Raw genomic sequence first — 20,816 nt, forward strand, 5'->3', positions numbered from 1 at the left:
GGATGCACGACGACCATGGCCCGGGACTTGTGCAGCCCGCAATTCCCGCAACTGCTACCTTCGAGCTAAAAGGTCATATCCTAGCTGCGCTTAAGGAAATACCTTTCTATGGGAAAGATCATGAAGATGCCTACAAACATTTGGATGAAGTAAATGATGTTGCTGATTATTTCAACATTCCAAATGTAACCCGCGAAACTCAACTACTTCGGATGCTTCCGGTAACCTTCAAGGGTGCTGCTAAAGACTGGCTCAAATCACTTCCTCCCGGGTCAGTCACTACTTGGGCCAAAATGAAGGAAGAATTTATAGATCACTTTTGCCCACCATCCAAAATAGCCAAACTCAAGAAGGCCATTGCAAACTTTGAACAGCAAGCTGGAGAATCTTTATATGAAGCATGGGAGAGGTACAAAAGTCTGCTATGAAATTGCCCACACCATGATCTAAACAGCCAGCAAGAAGTTTCCATCTTTTATGATGGAGTCAATGTCACAACCCGGCAGTTGCTAGACTCACAAGGCCCACTTACAAAGAAGCCACCCCCGGTGATTAAAGAATTAATTGAAGAATTCTCTAAACACTCTAGAGAATACCACAACCCTAGGAATGATGTCACGAGGGGAGCCGCGTACGCTGCTACTGAAGATTTATCCGCGGTCATGGCCATGTTAAAAACCATGGATAGGAGAATGGACAAAATGGATCAAACTATCCATGCCATACGGGTGGGTTGTGAAAACTGCAATGGACCCCACCTCACTAGAGATTGCGATTTGGATGAGCACGGCAACAAAAAGGCACAAGTACGTTATTCGAGTGGTGACCGGTATGATGAAGACTGGCGCAAACAAAAGAAGGAGTGGCTGCCTTACGAAGAGTATAAGAAGGCCAAGGAGGAGAAGTACAGACAAAAAGGAAGAGGCTTTTACCAAAAGGAGGAGCCGGTGCAAGAGAGGAAGCCAAGCTTGGAAGATATGCTAACTAAATTTGTGGCCGCTTCCGAGAAAAGACATAATGACCATGATGCTGCTATCCAAGAAACAAGAACAATGCTCAGGAACCAGCAAGCATCCATCCACAACATAGAAACGCAGCTTGGGCAACTTGCTCAACAACTAAACCAAAGGTCACCGGGTGAGCTTCCTAGCAAAACCGAGAACAACCCACGAGGCGCGCAAGTAAATATTGTTACCACAAGAAGTGGGAAGATTATTACTCCCCTGGCCCCCATTCGAACAGAAGCGAACAAGGACTCACAGAAGAAAGGAACGGAAGTACAAGTCGAAAATCAACACTCACAATCTGAGAGTCCTACTCTCCGAGTAGGACCGATGGACTCGGCGAGTACCTCTGCTAAAACAAGTGATCAGCCACCCTTGAAACCATACCAGCCTCCAATGCCGTACCCAGCCCGAGCCAAGAAGGAGAAGCAGGAAGAGGAATATCAGAAGTTTCTTGATCATATTAAAACTCTTCAAATAAACATTCCTTTCATCGAAGTCGTCATGCAAATGCCCAAGTATGCAAAGTTCCTTAAGGAACTCCTCACTAACAAAAGAAAGATGGAGGAAGTGCAGAAGGTAGTGCTTAATGAGAATTGCTCCGCCGCAATGCTAAACAAATTACCAAAGAAGAAGGGTGATCCGGGGAGCTTAACTTTGCCTTGCCAATTTGGCAACTTGGCTGCAATTCATGCCTTAGCTGATTCTGGAGCAAGTGTGAACCTTATGCCATACTCGTTCTTTAAAAAGCTGGACCTCCCGGAGCCAAGGCCAATTCGAATGGCAATTCATTTGGCAAACAAGACGGTTACTTTTCCAAGAGGCATTTGTGAAGATTTGCTAGTAAAAGTAGACAAATTTGTCTTCCCGGCTGATTTCATCATTCTCGACATGGAGGCGGACCCGCAAGTGCCAATCATCCTTGGAAGGCCCTTCCTCAACACCGCTAGCGCTATCGTAGACATGAGAGATTCTAAGCTCACATTGCGAGTTGGGGACGATTCAGTGACATTCGGGGTAGACCAAGCCATGAAGTACTCAAGGAGTAGTGACGACACGGCTTTCTCAATCGACATGCTTGACGAAATATTGGAAGAAGACATACCTAAAGATTCCGGAAAATTTGCAGCTTTGGATGAAGAATTTGAACCAGAAAAGGACTTACTAGAGATTGAAAGACTGTTGGAAGAAGCAGAGTATGAAGAAATAAAGAAGCAAGCTGAAAGAACTACTCGCCGAGTAGACCCGATCTACTCGCCGAGTACATCCGAAGAAAAGCCAGAAGTCGTGAATACAGCCACCAACTCGCCGAGTACCAAATCTGCACTCGGCGAGACCGTCACTATGCAAAACAAATTGGAGCTCAAAACACTACCTGATCATCTGGAGTATGCCTTTCTGGAAGAAGGAAATCAGAAGCCTGTGATCATAGCCTCGGACCTATCCAAAACAGAAAAAGAGGAGCTTGTACGCGTGTTGAAGAAAAGGAAAAGAGCCATCGCATGGAGCATCTCCAACATCAAAGGAATAAGTCCATCCTACTGCTCTCACAAAATCAATTTAGAAGAAGGAGCAAGGCCGGTGGTACAACATCAAAGACGATTAAACCCGAACATGCAAGAAGTCGTCAAGAAGGAGGTGGTCAAGCTTTTGGATGCAGGAATCATCTACTCCATCTCCGATAGTCCATGGGTGAGTCTGGTCCAAGTGGTGCCCAAGAAAGGAGGAATGACGGTCATTACCAACGAAAAGAACGAGTTAATTCCAACGCGAACGGTAACCGGTTGGCGAGTGTGCATCGATTATCGAAAGCTAAACGATGCCACTCGCAAAGACCATTTCCCCCTTCCTTTTATAGATCAAATGTTAGAGAGACTATCGGGCCATAGCTACTATTGCTTTTTAGATGGGTTTTCAGGGTATTTTCAAATACCCATAGACCCAATGGACCAAGAAAAGACCACCTTTACATGCCCCAGTGGAACTTTCGCCTATAGACGCATGCCATTTGGACTATGCAATGCACCTGCGACATTTCAAAGGTGCATGACCGCCATATTCCATGATATGGTGGAAAAATTCATGGAGGTCTTTATGGATGACTTTTCTGTATTCGGATCTTCTTTCAATAATTGCCTAACAAATCTTGACTCAATGCTTGCCAGATGTGAGAAAACCGACTTGGTCCTAAATTGGGAAAAGTGTCACTTCATGGTCAAGGAGGGTATAGTTTTGGGACATAAAGTCTCTAAAAAGGGAATAGAGGTGGATCGGGCAAAGATAGACACCATTGCAAAATTACCCCCACCAACTAATGTGAAGGGCATTAGAAGTTTTTTGGGACACGCAGGTTTTTACCGGCGTTTTATAAAAGATTTTTCCAAAATCACGAAACCTCTAACACAATTATTACTAAAAGATGCACCCTTTAATTTTACCAAAGAGTGTTTAGAGGCATTTGACTTTCTAAAGGAAAAATTAACTAATGCCCCGATCATTATAGCACCAAATTGGAACTTACCCTTCGAGATCATGTGTGATGCTAGTGACTATGCACTAGGAGCGGTCCTTGGACAAAGGGTTGATAAGCACTTTCAACCCATCTATTATGCAAGCAAGACCCTAAATCCCGCCCAAGAGAATTATACTACTACTGAAAAAGAACTGTTAGCCGTAGTTTACGCTTTTGACAAGTTTCGCCCTTACTTAGTTTTATCTAAAACCACTGTTTTTACTGACCACTCGGCTATCAAGTATTTGTTTTCCAAACAGGATGCCAAGCCAAGACTAATACGATGGGTGCTGCTTCTTCAAGAATTCGATATAGAGATACGAGACAAGAAAGGAATGGAGAACGTAGCGGCCGATCATTTATCTAGGCTCGAGAACCCGACATTGCAAGAAGAAAAGGATGGAGACGACTTTCCGGATGAATACATTATGGTGTCCGTGGGAGAGGAGCCATGGTTCGCAGACATAGCTAACTATTTAGCTACCAATTACATCCCGAAGGATTATAGTAGTCAGCAAAAGAAGAAATTCTTTGCGGAGATCAAATATTACTTTTGGGACGATCCGTACCTCTTTCGAAGCTGTGCGGATGGAATTATACGAAGATGTGTGTTCGGAAAGGAGAGTCAACGAATACTAGAACATTGCCATAGCGGGCCCACGGGAGGACATCACGGAGCACACTATACCGCAAGGAAGATCTTTGACATTGGATTCTATTGGCCTACAATCTTCAAAGATGCAGCCCAATATGTCAAAGAATGTGATGCTTGTCAAAGGGTGGGAAACATTTCATCTCGAAATGAGATGCCACAACATAGCATTCAAGTATGTGAGGTGTTCGACCTGTGGGGCATTGACTTCATGGGACCTTTTCCCACCTCCAAAGGAAACAAGTACATCCTAGTGGCGGTAGATTATGTTTCGAAATGGGTGGAGGCGCAGGCTTTACCTACAAATGACGGACGGGTAATGGTACGATTCTTAAAAAAACTATTCTCCCGGTTTGGTGTTCCCAAGGCCCTAATTAGTGACCGTGGCACACACTTTGCCAATGATCAATTGGACAAGGTGCTCAAGAAATATGGGGTGACCCATAAGTTCTCCACATCATACCACCCACAAACGAGTGGACAAACGGAAGTGACCAATCGAGCTTTGAAGCGTATCTTAGAGAAGTCGGTGGGAAGCAACCGCAAGGAATGGTCGGATAAATTGGATGACGCGCTATGGGCATTTCGTACCGCTTTCAAAACACCTATTGGTACTACACCATATAGGTTAGTTTATGGAAAGCAATGCCATTTACCGGTTGAAATCGAGCACAAGGCATATTGGGCGCTAAAAAGGTGCAACTTTGACATGGAAGAATTGAAGACCAACCGTCTAATGCAAATGAATGCCCTTGAAGAACTCCGAAATGAGGCTTATTCCAGTTCGTGGCTCTATAAAGAAAAAACCAAGAGATGGCATGACCAACGAATCAAAAGCAAAAACATCCATGAAGGCCAAAAAGTACTACTCTTCAACTCCCGATTAAAACTTTTCTCGGGCAAACTCAAATCAAGGTGGGATGGTCCCTTTTTGGTCAAGACGGTGTTTCCTCATGGGGCTATAGAATTGATCTCAAAATATGGCACACCATTTAAAGTCAATGGCCATAGAGTGAAGAAATATGAAGAAGGAGTCCCCCGAAATGAAGGATTGGAGGAGCTGCTGCTGTGCGGAATCGCAAACACGTAGAAGGGGCGGAGTCTAGCTAATGACTCCATCAAAAGAAGCGCTTCTCGGGAGGCAACCCGAGTTTCACGTTTGCATTTTCTTTCCTTTTCTTTATTTTTCATAATGTTTTGTCCATTCTTCTTCATTTATTCTACTTCTCTAAATGCTTGAGGACAAGCTCTACTGGAAGTGTGGGGTGGAAAGGCTAAACAAAGGAATTAATATAGTAAAATTGGCAAATTTACAAAAAATTTTCAACCTGAGACATATACTCGGCGAGTATATCGATTATACTCGGCGAGTAAATGTTCGCTTACAGCCAAATGTCCATAACACGCGTATCTACTCGGCGAGTAGATCCATTCTACTCGGCGAGTAGCCGGTTTAAACTCAGTAAAGTAAAACCTGTAAAAATTACTATTATTCAACATTTCATCTCCACACTCGCCGAGCATCTTTCCTCAGCCGCCTCTCAAGGGTTCTTCAAGATCTATTCAATTTTCTTCCTCTTTCTCTTCATTCAAGCAACAAGGTGACATCTTTACCCTTTAACTTTATGAAAGGTCCAATCTTTATCACATATCTCCCCATATTTGCTATGATTTCGGATTTGGGGAGTTTTTCCCCAATTTTTAGGGCTTTGATTTACTCATGAATTAGAGGTTGTTTGGAGTAATTTCTTCAAGAACTATGGGTAGATAAGTAATTACAACAAAACCCTATGAACAAATTGGACTATTACACAGATCTGATCTCGATCTGTCAAAAAGTTCATACTACTCGGCGAGTATGTTCGTGTACTCGGCGAGTAGGCCCTAATCAGATCAAATTTTTTTTTTTTCTGTTTTAACTATGGGGTGTTGTTTATTGCTGTTTTTTTTGGTATGCTTATGCAGATATCATGGCAAGGAGAGGACAGTCATCACGTGGAGGAGGCCATGGTGATATGCCATGGTTAGCCTTTCAACAAATTACCTCTAAATCCTCCAAAACTCGAGCCCTAAACAGGTTGGAAGCGCTGCGACAGAAAGAAATTCACTTGCCCACTGCAGTGGATTGGGGATGGATGGGTAATGTCGGCTTGGAAGAGGAACTTACTCCATATTTGGTGAAAGATTGTAATTTGGGTTATGCCAACATCACTTGTGATGGTTGGCTGCAATTATTTAAAATACAAGAGCCAGTATACGCGGAGTTGTGCTGGGAATTCTTTGCTACCATTTCATTCCGAGGTGGTAGTGAATATTACAATCCAAACACGATCTCGTTTTCTTTGGGAGGAGAGCTGCGACAATGCAGCATGGTTGAGTTCTCTTGGCGGTTGGGCATCTACGATCAAGATATGTCGATGACGGACTACTTTGAAGCCTTCTTGGAAAATACCTACAAAGAACTTCCCGAGGGGGTGGTGGCGTCGACATGGTGGAGTACAATTGCTAACCGGGTCTATATACCTTCCACTGCTCAAGAAGGGCATATTCGTTCTCCAATCCATCGACTCATTCACCGATTCGTTGCAAGCACGATCAACATGCGAAAGGATGGGGATAAAGTTCCCACCCTTGATATCTTTTATATGTGGAGTATCATCAACCCCGATGTTTTCTGCAACCTCCCATATTGCATTGCTAAATTTCTTGCGGAGGGAGCGGTTAAGGAAAAAATCAACTCGAAGATCAATGGGGGTATGTTCATTACTCGGCTTGCGCGATCATTTGGGATCTTGGAATTACCACAAGCTCAAATGCTGACGATTATCCACCCTCCTCCGTTCAACACTGCACTTTATAGGAGGGCTCGGATAGTGGAAAAATTTGGTGATTCTTTTACTATTCCGAATGAGGACGAGCCGGCGGTCCCCGAGGAGCCGGGAAGGCGGGTTAGGCCGAGAAACGAGCGGGTACGAGAAGACCCACCGGTGATTCCGGTGGAGGATAACGAGGGATGGAATCAAGTAGAGTATCGACGATACTTGGATGATATAGGGCGAGGGGTTAATTACACCAATCAATCCTTCGACTATCTTTTCCAACAAATGCATATTGCCCCGCGACCGGGACCCGGCTATCCGTACATCATGAATTGGGACGAAAGGATGCAAAGAAGGGGTGGAGAAGGAGGTAGTGGAGCTGGAGGAGCAGGGATGGACGAGGAAGAATGAAGATTTTATTTTGTTTTGTTTTGTTTGATTATGATGTTTGTTTTAAGACAATTGTGGATATGTTGAACTTGGCTATGTGGTTTGAATATTAGTGTTACTTTTAGTTTTCTTTTCAGGTATTGAAGCTAGGAAGCATGCTATTTAGGAATGGTCAAGAGAGGAATGAGAGTCTTTATGAGTGCTTGTGGAGTCTTGTTCCTAGGATCGAGTCCGTACGAATCGAGAGTTTATTAAGGTGTTGCTGTTTAGGAAGTTTACTGGAGAGTGCATTTATATCAACACTAGAGTAAAGAGAAACAGCGGTTAAAAATTCTGGAAATACACACTATACTCGCCGAGTGCATTAATACTACTCGGCGAGTACATCTGCTTCTGCCCGAAATACGTTGCCAGTCAACTTCTACTCGCCGAGTTTAATCGCCTACTCGCCGAGTATCCTGCTGCGAGAAGAATTTCTGATTTGTTCTGGATAGTTTTTCTGCGCCATTCATACATTCTTTATGAGTTACTACTGAAAATTGTGCCACAACCCTTTTTCCTTGGAGTTTTCGAGCTATCAACCACACGAGACGTATGACACCCGTGCCATGGATGAGCTGTTCCCATGGTTAAAGTCACTAGAAGAAGGAGTTGAAGAGGAGAGTGTCAACCTAGCGACTGCTACCCCAGGGGAGTTTGTTCCAACTTTCTCTCTATTTGCATTTTTAGTTATTATAATACGCAATGAGGGCATTGCATAAAATAAGTGTGGGGTAGGGGGTTAGTCACATCTTAGAACACTTAGAATCTTAATTTAGGCTAATTTTTAATGTTTAGGGCTTAAATTAGAAAATTTTGGTAAAAATTAGGATTCCATATTAGAATTATGTTAATAATTGCATGAGAACCCAAATGTTTAGTTGAGCCTATACACGTTCTAGTGCATCTGTGGCTTCCTTATTTCAGTGAAATCATGAGACAAAAACACGACCTTGCTCGGCCTGAGGGATGCAATATGTTTAGCAGCCTAAACCTGAAATGTATCCAGGGAAGTTTTTATCATTAGCCAATAAAGGTTGAGATTGAGCGCCCCTGCTTAAGCATGTAGGGATTTTAGAAGGAGAAATATATTGAGAAATACATGAAAAAAAAAGAAGAAAAAAAAATTAAAAAAAAAAAAGTTGTAAGAATTTTGGAGCAAATGAAGATCAAATATTCCAAGAAATCCAGAAAAGTTGAAGATACCAAAAATCAAACAACAAGGTGGTGAATTCAAAGAAATTAAAGATCTAATGTCAAAGAAGTGAAGAATTCCAAAGAGCTCCAATGTGGTATCAAAAGTTGTAATTTTAGAATATGTATGCTTGGGTTGCTCAATTAAAAATACCTTGAGGGTAAAGAGATTTTCTGAGGATGGATTCGGAGGGTTGCATAAAATGAGCATAGTTCGGGGTGAGTGGGCGAATGTTTATGAGGATTGTGAGTATTTGAAGTATGGGGGTTGTTAGGAATTTTAGACACAAATGCATGCGTTGCGGTCTTGGCATAATGGCTGGGTTGGATTGGAGTTATTAATGTGATTTTAATATGTTTAAAATTCAGTTTTGCTTGGGGGCAAGCAAAAGTCAAGTGTGGGGTATTTTGATATGTGCATAATTAGTTAATTATTTAACGTATATTCTTAGTTATTTTTTATTAATTATGAGAATAATGTGGACAAAAGGTACTTAAAATGTTGAGAATTGTGTTTTCAGTCCAAAAGATATGTTTGGAGGCAAAAAGGAGAAAAGGAAAGCAAGTGAAGATAAAAGAGTGAAAGAAGGAGTCCTACTCGGCGAGTGGATCGACTCTACTCGGCGAGTACATAACGATATGCCAGAAGATAAATACGACTGCTAATTCAAGACGGATAATTATTGACCTACTCGGCGAGTTGATTCTGTTACTCGCCGAGTACCCTCTGTTTGAGGATATCTATAAAAGACGAATCCTTATTCCATAAGAAGGCATTCCTGGCGAGTTTTGAAGGAAGAGCTGCGACTAAAAGGTTCAGAAGGCGCTAAGGAACCCTAGGCTTCAAGAGTTGGAAGAATTCAAGCAATTAGGTTAATTCTACCACTTAGACTTAGGAATTAAACATGTTTGCTTTCATAAACTTTGTTTTTATGCTTGTTTCTACTGCAACTATGAGCTAAACTCGTTTTTGTTTCTGTTTGGGGAATACCAAAGAACTCCTATGGTTTAATTATTGATTCTTGTTTAATTGTCTATTGGTGATTTATTAAATTAAGTTTGTTAAAGAACCTTATGTATTAATCACTACTATTTTCTGTTAATTGGAAGGCAATTAGGTTGCATGAACATCACTTAATTGTTAACCTCATATGTCTATGTGAATGCTAAAACGTATGCTTGGAAGTAATGAGTATGAAACTAAGATTAATAAGAAAATAGGAAGATTAATGTGTGAGCTTTTTTGAGAAACCATCAACAAGAGGTTAATTGAATTAATAACTTAATTGACCATTACAAATCTTATTTAATCCAAATAATTAATCTAGGGAATTAATCAGTTTAAACACTTGATCAATGCTTAAATTAGTTAATTGTCTAAGGGTTAGGAGTAATGAACATGAACCTAACTATTATCATTGGTAACCAATAGCAATTAATCCACCTTAACTTAAATAACCATAGGAACGAATTGGTTGAACCTAAATAGAAACATCTTTATCAAATTTGGTGAATAGTTGTTGCTTTAGTTGTTGCTTTAGTTAATTTAGTTTGTTTAAGTTTCTAGTCTTGCAAAACTAGAGAAAAACCCTTTACTTTTATTATTTGTTTTAGTTAAAATTAGCTATTAGTTTAATTGTCCGTTCCCTGAGTTCGATACCTTACTTATCAATCTATACCACTTAAAGACAGGTTCACTGCCTTTGTGTGCTCAAATTACTAATAAAAAGTAGGGATAAAACTAGTTGGTTTTACACACATCACATCCCTTTAGGAATAGGCGTTTCATTAATGTCGTCCGTAAAAGGAGAGCATAAATTTAGGTTCTTGAAAGCTTGGTTGTATTTATTTGCTTCTGTTACTTCGGGTAACTTTTCTTGTCTTTTATGAGCGTCTTTTGCATCGGATAGTCGACCTGTATTTCTCTCCTTCTTGCTTGATCTTTTTTCACGAGGGCTTGACTCTTTTCCTTCTTTGTCAGAGTCTTTCGTTTGGTCTGTGTGGACCGAAACTCGATCCTATTTCTTCTACCGTTTTGCCTTGCAGATTCGCTCCCTCGTCGCTGATAAACTTTCCGACGACTACGTTATGATGTTTCTATTGGATTAGTGTCTAAGTCCATAACTATTTTGGTATGTACTTGACCCGATGGTGCATGGTCCTTTTGGGTTGCCTTCACCAAAGCAACTTGATAGGATGAATTATGGAGAGAAAGGATTAAATATGATTTATTAATATATTATGAGAATAATATATTAAAGGAGAAATCATATTGTTTAATTAATATTAGTCAAGAATTAGTTAGTAATTAGTTTTTGTGACTAAAAGAGATTAATTAAACTTAAGGGACTGGAATTGTAATTATAAGATAATTGCAATTTGGGCCATGGATTGCCTTTTATTATAAGGTGGACGAATTCTATGGGGGAAGCCCATATGAAATCGTCCAAGGCCTTAAGGAAATTTGGGCCTCAAGTAATCTTCATCCTCTTGCTTATGGTGTTTGTGAACCATTAGAGGAGTGACAATTGTGACTCTAAGCTTTCTAAAGTCAATACAAGGAGATTTGGGATTGTTATTGCTACATAACAATCAAGGTAATATCTTAAACCTATTCTCATGTTAATATGATTACTTGAATGCTAGAATTAGGGTTTATAGTCTTGGATAACTTGCATGTACAATAGAGAAACCTAGATCCAAGCATTAGGGTTTGTATGAGCACATAGGATGTTCTTAGGACCAAAACCCATCAATGGTATCAGAGCCTAGATTGGTTTCTATTGTATTGATGCTTTGTATGTTGAATAAATTCGATTTTGTGTTTCTGGGGGCTGAACTCATCGAGTTTTCTAGATGAACTCACCGAGTTCATGATGAACTCGACGAGTCCATTCCTGACTCGACGAGTCGGCTGGTCAGTATGAGGGAAAACCGGGATTTCTTGTTGTTTTTGCTTGAGGATACTTGCCTTATCATATTAGATCAATATAAATCCGATTTTTTGATATATATGACTATATTCTTGATCTAATTGAAGATATTTATCAATTAATAAAATATTTGTTTCCTTATGTGATAATTGATTAATTATTTTGATTAAATTGATAAATTGTTTTGCAAGAAATCATTAAATAAATCAAATATGGATAATTATGTGATTAATTGTTAATTAAGATATTTTGTAATTTGATCCTTGTTGTTATGAAAAGTTTCATATTTTCCCCTTTAGGTTTTATAGTTTAAATTTAAACCCAAAAGTTTTGTTGTTTTGAAATTTAAATAGTTGAAACCCTAATGTTTTGAAAAACGTTTCAAAACTTGCCCTCAAGTTTTGGAATTTAAATTTTGATTAATAGTTTAATTTTGATGTATATTTAAATTCTAAACCCTAATGTTTTGAAATGTTTCAAAAACTTGCTCTCAAGTTTTGGAATTTAAAAGTTGATTAAAGGTTTAATTTAGGAATGTTAAATTCTAAAACCCTAGTATTGTTTTGAAAAGTTCAAATCACACCCTTATGGTTTTATTAATTAATTAAGGTGTATAATTAAAATAGGTTTAATAAATCTATAAAAGTTTAGGTTAACAATTTAATTGAATTAAAAGTATAATTGTTAAATTAAACCACCTAGTATTTTAAAAGTGTAAAATACACCCTATACTATATATATATAACATTAAAAGTCTAACATATATATAGGTATGAGTAAAAGTCAGTCTTACCGTTAGTAGTCCTCATTCACGAAGTTGGTCTATAAGGGGTGTTTAAGGAAATTGCCTATAAAATGGCAATTGAATGGGTATCCACTCTTACCCACCGCACTCTTGACTAGTGGAGGGTCGTTAGTCGAACGGGTAGGATAGGACGAAACCTTCCATTATAAGTATAATGAATTATTAAAGTAACTAAATGTTTTCATAAAATTCCCAATCTTAGTTACTTAGGCAAAAGTGAATTGATGCAATTCCATGAAATTACACTTTGTGCCCTTGTGAAGACGTTAGTGGAGCGTGTGTGGTTTACCGGCACACTAAATGGTTCTAAGCAAAGGTAGCAAAGGGTGACTCAATGTTTGTCATAGTTCGGTGGAGCATGTGTGGTTTACCGGCACATCAAATAGGTGACTGTAACATGTGGGGGCACCATGTAAGTTTGCATGGTTATTCACACCCGCTTTGTGATTCTCGGCATCCCAGTCACAAACAAGAGGGGCATATCGAGATTTAAACATGTCATTGAAAGTTCAATGAATCTCAAAGGATCTAGGAGTTTTCATAGATTTAAAACTTAAATTTCTTTTTCGTTTTTCATGGTGGAAATTAGTGAATCGTCATTCACTTACCTTCAAATGTTCTGCAATTTGGGTTACGGCATCCCTCTCCCGAATTGTAGAATATTGTGTTGGGTCCTAGCCTTAGTATCTCATTTGGGTGATTTACTAAGGACTCAATCAATCAACTAACTTGAATTCGTTTTCTCCCGTTTTGTAAATGTCAAAGTTTGACAACTATGGTCTTCTCAAATCCCGTGGAACAAGCATTCCACATGAAGATGATATTCCACGATTCGATCGAGGAACAAGAGATCATACTTCATTTCCTCCTCCTCCTCCGATTATTCTCCCTAACCCACAAGTTCGAAGGCTTGAAAAGTTCAAGATCACTCAAGCCCTTTTGGCAAATAAACATAAAGAAGGAAAGTCAGTGTGTACACACGTCCTAGGGATGAAGTCACACATTGATAGGTTAAGAATGTTGGGATCCGTTGTCTGTGAGGACATGGCTGTTGATTGGGTTCTTCAGTCACTTCCTAACTCATATAGTGAGTTCGTAAGAGAGTACTATATGATGAACCGCGACGTGACCTATATGCTTATTGCTGCTGAATCAGCAATGGTTTGGCGCAATAGAAAAGCAAAGTTGATTGGTGAATCTGCCTTCAAGACCTCTATGGATATAGACAATGGCAACGAAAGACATGCTATGATCGAAAAGTTTGATCATAAGAGAAAGGCAATGTCTGAAGTAGTTCCATGTCATGTTCCAAAAGGGTCAATTTGCTTTCATTGCCAAGAGAAAGGGCATTGGAGACGAAGCTCCCCCATTTACCTAAGAGATCTAAGAGATGGGAGAGTCGAAACGTATGGCTCTGCTTTAGGTAAAATCCATTGACTAACTCTTTTAAGCTTCTATTCTAATTTCTTAATACATAATGTGATAAGATTACAATTGATGTTTTGAAGGATCAAAGAAAAGAAAGGAAGCTTAAGGGAAGAAGTGAGCAGAATCTAACCATGAAGAAATGAATTTCGATCGCATTACTTGAAGATTAGATTCTTGAGCTACTACTTAGAGTTAGAATAAGATTGCTAAGAAAGATGTATTAGCATAGTTTTTCAATGAATTTCATTGTAAGGACAAATTTTTCCGCAATAAAATAAATTTTGATTTTAAATTTTATTTATTTATCCTTGCAATGGCGTGTATGAAAAATTGATGTTAAAATGTTTCTATTATTAACAATAATGGATTTGGTTCTTATTATGTTATTTATGGAAAGTCGAGAGTTTACCAAATAGGGAGAGTTTCTCATCGCCCAAGTTTCAATTGGACAGAAACTTGGAATCATGCAACTTGGTTGCACGATGAATGAGACATTTCATATTTGGAAATTAGACTAATTCATTGACAAAGTGTCAAGTGAAGGACTAGGAGATCGAGCACACAAAGTTGCGTGTTAATCAAGTCCACCATAAGAGTAACAATGATATTCGTCATGATTTACTAAAGGTTTGGTAAATATGATTATACTTACAAAATTAAGTGTAATTATGAATTGATTGAAAAAGTTTAAATCAATAGTAGAACGAATAAGAAGAATCAAGTAGGCAGAAAGATAAAAGTTTCTCCATTCTAAGAAGAGGGGAGAGTAGCTTTTATGCTTTATGATAGGTCTTAATGATTAAGAACCATATCTCAATTGATCCTCTAAGTGAGTCTTAGTACAATTGTATGTCTAAGAAGAGGAATCAAGAATTAAAGAAATGGTTAAATCAAGAAGTCAATCATACTTCGTTCCAAAACAAGTCTTAAAAGTTAAGATTGTGACATTGAGTGAAAAGTATTAAGAAGGTTTGTAACATTCATCAAATGTGGAAAGTTGTTATGTCTTGGATAAGACAAAGACCAACTAGGACCAATTTATGAAGGTTTTTGATAAAAGCTACACTAACTCTTGAATATTTGTTTGTCAAGAAATGTTTTGACAAAAGAATCTTATATGTCAATGAGTCAGTGGGAGTCTTAATGGTCTTGAAATGTTTCAAGAACAAATCAAATAAACCTTATCAATCATCACTAGCACACGAGTTGAGGTTTGCAACCTATCGTGTTGACATTATTTTGTTTATGTGCCAATCCAATCGAGTTAATTATGCATGTGAGTCCTATGAGTTCTCATTTGAATGCATAAAAGGCAAGGACCTTGATCAATGGAAAGTACATTGATAAGAAAAGGTGAGCTGCTTAACTACTTGGAAGACATGGTGGCCAGCTGTGCTACCATAAGACAAGAAATCGAGATTAAGGAAGTTCGATCCATATGAGTTTGAATTTGTCGTAAACTTTGGTTTTGAAAAATTCACATGGATAGGAACAAATACACCGTTTAAATCTAAGTGTCATAAGATTTCCTCCTTCATGAAAATGATTGTGAGGAAATGCTTTCACTAAGAAAGATTTTAAGAAGATAGTGATTGTAAAATTGCATTCTCGAATTCGATTATGGTTACGGTATCCCTTTACATGATTTGAATTGTGAGGTTTGGCAATTAGTCTTAATTGTTTAGACACACATATGAACTATCTAAGGCAAAGGTGTATAAGAGGCTTTGATAAAAGATTATCAAAGCATTAAGTATTAGAAACATGGACTTAAGAAATTCAATAGGTATTGTTTTTCTGAAAGTTAAGATGTTTATGAATACATGTCGAAGCTAGTGGGAGCATAAGTGTTATGATTTATAATAATCATCATGATAGTGGGAGCATAAATGTTAAGATTGTATGATTATTAAGGCACGTATTGCAAGTTGACAATATTAATTATAGAAAACAAGAGTCATTCTTTGCAAAGTTGTAAGGATGGAATAGTTGTTTTGCTATAATTAAGGGAGAGAATATTATGCTTCATTTCAAATCTAAAGGCTTAGGTTGTGGAATGTTAATAAATTTAGTCAAAGGTATATAGTGTGTTCTTAAAATTTCGATTATGATTACAGCATTCCTCTTCACAATTCGAATTTTGAGAACATAGCAAATAAAACATTATGCGTCGTGTCCCATACGCTTCGGGTATAGGATCGATTGCAAATGCTTTAATGTTTGACCATTCTAAAATTTTCCAAATGTCGAGCGCATTTAGAGGGAAAAGGGACTAGAATTGGTTTTGACTAAAATAATTAAACAACTATCAAAGGACAATCCAAAGTTTGACGATGATTGGTCGCTTGTGAGTAGTTGGAAGCATGGTATTGGATGGACCATATCGACATTATTATAAATAGAAAAGATTCTATTAAGAATGAGTTGTCATATGGAAAATATGGAAACGTGTCCATATTGGGAATTGAATATTGAGAATCTATGTCTAGATTAGAAACTTTTATGCAAAAGGATGTTCAAAGGAATGTACTTTGAGTGAGAGACATCATATCTATGGAATTGTCTTGTAACAATCTCCGATAGAGGACTTTGTAATATCATTGGCAATAGTCTTTGTGACTTTGGTGCAGTGACATTACGAAATGATCATTGCATAGAATGTTAGAATCTAGCATATTTTATAAGTAACAAGAATTTGATATTCTCACACTTATGAAAAAGGATTTGGAGTTGTGAATTGAGAATGATTGGAAATGTGTTCAATTTGATCTATTTCACAAAAGTAAGAACCATAGTTAAACATTGTGTGCATGCTAAGAGCATGGGACAAGTGTAATAATTCAAGTAAGAAGTTGATTACCCGAAACGACAAATAATGAGTAATCGATATGGTGATAATTAAATAAAAGGAGTTTTATTTATACTTAAAGGTTTGAGGCCATATGGGATTATTATTATTCTTGTGTTTCACATTTGCATGTTTTGACTTCCAGAATAATTGAATTTATTAAGAATAATCGAATTATTCGAATGGGCCACAGTCGTTCATATGTTGGAAGTAGATATGAATGAAGACTGTTGTGAATTGGTGTGTGGATTGTCTAAAGAGCATTAGAAATAAGCAAATGTTTGCTGCAACGTTCATGAGTGCTTATGAATATGATTTGAGCATTGGATTAGACCCACGCTCACTTAGATCACTCCATGAATTGTATCACGAGTGATTGGTGAGACGATAACATCTTATATTCTTGAAACCGAGATGTCTGAGTTGTATCTTGCGAATCGGTTGCACATTGATAATAGGTAAACGCACTAGTAACTTGGTGTTATAAAACATATTATTGTGTGTGATTCGGTTAGTAAGTGCAAGCGAGCATTGTATCAAAGTTTATCCGTTCCTTTTATCCAAGGTAGGATAAAAGCGATATCTTTGGGCCCCTCGATGATTTTGTGATGACAAACGTAAATGCTCGGTCGAGCTAGGGCTAATTTGATTTGTTCAATTAGTCAGTCGTCATAAATCGGGAATCGAGATATAGTACAAAGAGAATGATTTGAAATCATATCTCATACGATATCTAGAATGGAGGAATATATGATCCCTTATCTAAGGACACGCGTATCTGATAGGATCAGAGTTGACAGCGGCTTTGGAAAGCTACGATTGCAGATCAGGATCTGAAGTCATACGCATAATAGTTATTAGACTTATCCAAGTGGGAGACTGTTGGATTAGTGTCTAAGTCCATAACTATTTTGGTATGTACTTGACCCGATGGTGCATGGTCCTTTTGGGTTGCCTTCACCAAAGCAACTTGATAGGATGAATTATGGAGAGAAAGGATTAAATATGATTTATTAATATATTATGAGAATAATATATTAAAGGAGAAATCATATTGTTTAATTAATATTAGTCAATAATTAATTAGTAATTAGTTTTTGTGACTAAAAGAGATTAATTAAACTTAAGGGACTGGAATTGTAATTATAAGATAATTGCAATTTGGGCCATGGATTGCCTTTTATTATAAGGTGGACGAATTCTATGGGGGAAGCCCATATGAAATCGTCCAAGGCCTTAAGGAAAGGGCTCCATGGGTTGCTTAGGGCTTAAGCAACCAAATTAGGGTTTCCTTGTTAGATAACCCTAATTGCCTCCTATATATATGGATCCCTTATGACCCAAAAACGTGGCTAAGACTTATTCTAGGGTTTCACACAGTTTAGGGCAGCCTCCATCCTCTCTCCTCTTCATCCTCTTGCTTATGGTGTTTGTGAACCATTAGAGGAGTGACAATTGTGACTCTAAGCTTTCTAAAGTCAATACAAGGAGATTTGGGATTGTTATTGCTACATAACAATCAAGGTAATATCTTAAACCTATTCTCATGTTAATATGATTACTTGAATGCTAGAATTAGGGTTTATAGTCTTGGATAACTTGCATGTACAATAGAGAAACCTAGATCCAAGCATTAGGGTTTGTATGAGCACATAGGATGTTCTTAGGACCAAAACCCATCAGTTTCACCACAGTAGCAACGTGTGGGGTTGCTTCTAGGCCTTCAAGGTTTTGCATTCTCGTGACGGGACTCGCTCCAACTACTGGTGTGCTTGCGTCGACTATTTGTTGCGAGGTCCCACGGATGGCGCCACTTGATGTACTATCGGGTTTGTTCCATCTTTCACCCTTGGATTAGCTCCACCCTAGCAAATAGATTGACCTGAAGGATACAAACAAACCGTAAGTAAGCTGGTCGGGATGGGATCCCGAACAACGCTCTGATGGTTAAGTTAGATAAAGGTTATATTTGATGGGTTTTGGACATAAGAACTTTCCCTATGTGCACATACAACCCTATAGCTTGGATCTAGGTTTCACTAATTGAACATGCAATAATTCCAAGACTTTCATGGCTAGATCTAATGTAAACTAACAATCAAAACATATGAAAACAGATCTAGATTAGTACCTTGAGTTACTTGCTTGAAACCTTCTTCTTCTTGGAGCTAAGAGTCACAAATGTCACTCCTCTAATGGCTTACAAACACCAACTAGCAAGAAGATGACTTGAGAGAGATGAGGAAGAGGGAAATCGGCTCTAGGGTTTCTCCAATCACAATGATGGCCGATTTCCTCAACCTTATGGGTCTATTTATACTGTGAGCTCCTAGGGTTTCACCCTAAAACCCTAATTGGATAACTTAGCCTCAAAGTAATCCAAATCCTTTCCTAGATAAGGCCTTGGACGATTTCTAGGTGATCCACATCCCTAAATCGTCCAACCCATATCCATAAGGGTTATCAGCTCAAAATACAACTTTCACACATTTGACAGTTTATACCCCTTTATTCAATTAATCTCTTTAAGTCACCAAATTAACTCCTAATTAATTTATGACTTATATTAATCAAATAATATTATTATTTCTTAACATATTATTCTTAGAATACATTAATAATAATATCTCTTCTCTCTAAATCACCCTATCAAGTTGCTATGGTGAAGGCAACCCAAAAGGACCATGCACAATCGGGTCAAGTACTTACCAAATATAGTTACAGCCTTAGACACTAATCCAACAATATTATCGATCGATTTTAGGAGTGGAGAGTTAGAAAAGTGAGATAAGTATGACTTCTGTGTACATACATCCTTGACGAGTCGGATTACCTATTTATAGCGAATGAGGAAGAGGTAACGAGTTCCTCCCGTATCGCCCTGTAATGTCATCTTATCGCATTAATGGCATTATGCTCGAAGGTACGACTAGTTGTACTTTGTATGCTGTTACATAATTGTCATATGGTTGTGCCAGGATCCGTCAGCCACACATCCTCGTACAGACTGTATTCTCATGGTTTCGATGTACTATTGCTACTGTTTCGACGTCACTTTGTACTTTCTCGTTGGTATTTCTTTTCCTTTCAAGTCTTCGTGCCAGTTCGGTATATAAGTGGGCAACTTCGAGATATATGGGGCAGGTGACTTCGAGTGACCTTGCAACATGTTGGCTCGGTATATATGGGAAGGATATAGGTATTTCCGGATTATATCCTATTAATGGACGTCTTGTTTTAACTCTTTGATTTCTCATACTTAAAGTATGGTGTCATAGAGACTATGTGTGTTCATGTTTTTCATCTTATTACCGTTCTTCAAGACAATGATGATTTCCTCCCAAGTAGAATCAAGATAGCTATGAAATTTATACAAAATATAGGATAATCAACTTTAGCAATGTTTTGTGTTATACCTTCAATGTTGTGTGTGGAGTCCTAGGTAACAAGTGTTAGGAAACACCACACCGGATGACACCACACCGGATGACACCACACCGGTGTTAGGAAACACCACACCGGATGACCTAAGTCCTAGGTAACTATGTAACAAGTGTTAGGAAACACCACACCTCAGGACCTAAGTCCTAGATACCTAGGTAACAAGTGTTAGGAAATGCCACTGTGACATGATTCCATTATTGTTCTCCTTCTCTTTTCTCTTATCATTTAATTATTTTGTTTATATTTTTCTTTTTCAACAACTAAGAGAATATTTTCACTAATTTTTGGCAAAATTTAGCGAAATTCTCTATAATAAAGTGACTTTTATGTAATAAAAAATAACCTCAAGTTCATTAGCTTTGTTTAATGAACTTCATAGTTGTTTTGTAGTAAAAAAAACTAATAATTACTTTGTATATTTTATAGATATATAATTATTTTATTGAATAACTCTAATACTTTAAAGGGGTGTTTGGCAAAAAAAAAAAAAAACAAACAAACTTATTACTTATTAGCTTATAAACTAATAGGTTGGAATGAGGTAAGTTTTTTTTTTTTTTTCGACGAAAAATACAAATATATACTAAATTACTGAAAATTTAGTTTATTAACGGTTTTCCACTATAATAAATTATTTTTATCTAAACTTTTTTTTTAATTTATGACAATATAAAACCGTTAAATTAATAAGTTTCTTAAATAAACTTAATCGAACATCCCCGATAATAATATTAAAACTAAATCCAGC

The 20,816-nt window shown here is 37.9% G+C and overlaps 1 non-coding gene across 1 annotated transcript; it reads right to left on the reverse strand.

Annotated features, from left to right (window-relative positions):
- Positions 1-341: 341 nt before the first annotated feature.
- LOC145060750 (small nucleolar RNA R71) lies at positions 342-448 on the reverse strand. The gene has a single exon (XR_013686934.1). It is a non-coding gene; the product is annotated as a small nucleolar RNA R71 (small nucleolar RNA).
- Between the last annotated feature and the right edge of the window lie 20,368 nt (positions 449-20,816).

Source organism: Lactuca serriola, chromosome 6 (genome assembly GCF_051521515.1).
Source record: "Lactuca serriola cultivar US96UC23 chromosome 6, Lser_US96UC23_V15, whole genome shotgun sequence".
NCBI classification, from domain to species: domain Eukaryota; kingdom Viridiplantae; phylum Streptophyta; class Magnoliopsida; order Asterales; family Asteraceae; genus Lactuca; species Lactuca serriola.